This window comes from Nothoprocta perdicaria, unplaced genomic scaffold, assembly GCF_003342845.1.
Source record: "Nothoprocta perdicaria isolate Ctin4 unplaced genomic scaffold, notPer1 scaffold_1051, whole genome shotgun sequence".
In the NCBI taxonomy this organism is placed as follows: domain Eukaryota; kingdom Metazoa; phylum Chordata; class Aves; order Tinamiformes; family Tinamidae; genus Nothoprocta; species Nothoprocta perdicaria.
In genome coordinates, this window is record NW_020454152.1 from 6,340 (window position 1) to 7,763 (window position 1,424).

The following is a 1,424-nucleotide window of genomic DNA, read 5'->3' on the forward strand; positions in this document are numbered from 1 at the left end:
GACCCAACGGGGGCCTTGGGGACTCAATGGGGCTCTTGGGGACTCAATGGGACTCTTGGGGAACCTCTGGGGGCCTTGGGGACTCAATGGGGCTCTTGGGGACTCAATGGGGGCATTGGGGACTCAACGAGACCCTTGGGAATCAACGGGGCTCTTGGGGACCCAACTGGGGTCTTGGGGACCCAATGGGGCCCTTAGGGACCCAACAGGGGCTTTGGGAATCAAGGGGGGCCTTGGGGACTCAATGGGGTGTTGGGGACTCAATGGGACTCTTGGAACCCAATAGGGCTCTTGGGGACCCAATGGGACCCTTGGGACTCAATGTAGCTCTTGGGGACCCAATAGGGGTCTTGGACACCCAACTGGGGTCTTAGGGACCCAACGGGCCCCCTGGGGACCCAATGGGGCTTTTGGGGACTCAGTGGGGATTTTGGGGACCCAACTGGGGTCTTGGGGACTCAGTGGGGTCTTGGGGACTCAATGGGGCCCTTGGGAATCAACTGGGCCCTTGGGGAATCAATGGGGCTCTTGGGGACCCAACGGGACCCTTGGGAACTCAATGGGGTCCTTGRGGACCCAACAGCTCCTTGGGGACACAACTCTGTCCCTGGGCACCCCGACGTCCTCTTGGGTTCCCACCACCCCCCAGGAGGCCCAATGTGCTCTGGGGGACCCAGTGCTGCCCCTGGGCACCCCAACATCCTCTTGAGTTCCCACCACCACCCTGGGCACCCCAACATCCTTTTGGGTTCCAACCACCGCCATGGGGAACCCAACATGTTCTTGGGTTCCCACCACCACCCTGGGGAAACCCAACGTGTTCTTGGGTTCCCACCACCACYCTGGGCACTCCCCTGTCCTCTCGGGTCCCCCCCGCACCCCGTGGAGCTCCGGGCTCCCTGGGGTGTCCCCGGCACCCGTTGGTGACGCCGTGCGCCGCCCGGTAGGCGCCGCCGCGGTGGCCGAGCCCGTGGACRGCTGCTACCTGCCGGCGCTCGGCGGCTTCGTGATGGTCCTCAGCGACGCCGGCGACATGATCTACCTGTCCGAGAACGTGCACCGCCTGCTGGGCCTCAGCCAGGTGTGGCTTCGGGGGGGCCTTGGGGGGCCTTGGGGTGTCCTGGGGGTCCTTGATGTCCTTGGGGGGTCCTTGGGATGTCCTGGGGGTCCTTGGGATGTTCTTCATGTCCTTGGGGTGTCCTTGGGGTGTCCTTGGAGTTCTTGGTGTCCTCAGGGTGTCCTTGGTGTCATTGGGGTGTTCATGTCCCCATGTCCCCATGTCCCCATGTCCCCGTGTCCCCAGCTGGAGCTCATGGGCCAAAGCGCCTTCGACTTCGTGCACCCCTGTGACCACGAGGAGCTGCAGGAGCTGCTGAGCCCGCGGCAGGGTGAGCGCCCCGGGGTGCACGGGGTGCCCAGGGGCA

The 1,424-nt window shown here is 64.7% G+C and overlaps 1 long non-coding RNA gene across 1 annotated transcript; it reads left to right on the forward strand.

Annotated features, from left to right (window-relative positions):
* The first annotated feature begins 974 nt into the window (after nt 1-974).
* LOC112951963 lies at nt 975-1,379 on the forward strand. The gene is made up of 2 exons (XR_003250306.1): nt 975-1,081; nt 1,304-1,379. It is a non-coding gene; the product is annotated as an uncharacterized LOC112951963 (long non-coding RNA).
* Nucleotides 1,380-1,424: the final 45 nt, after the last annotated feature.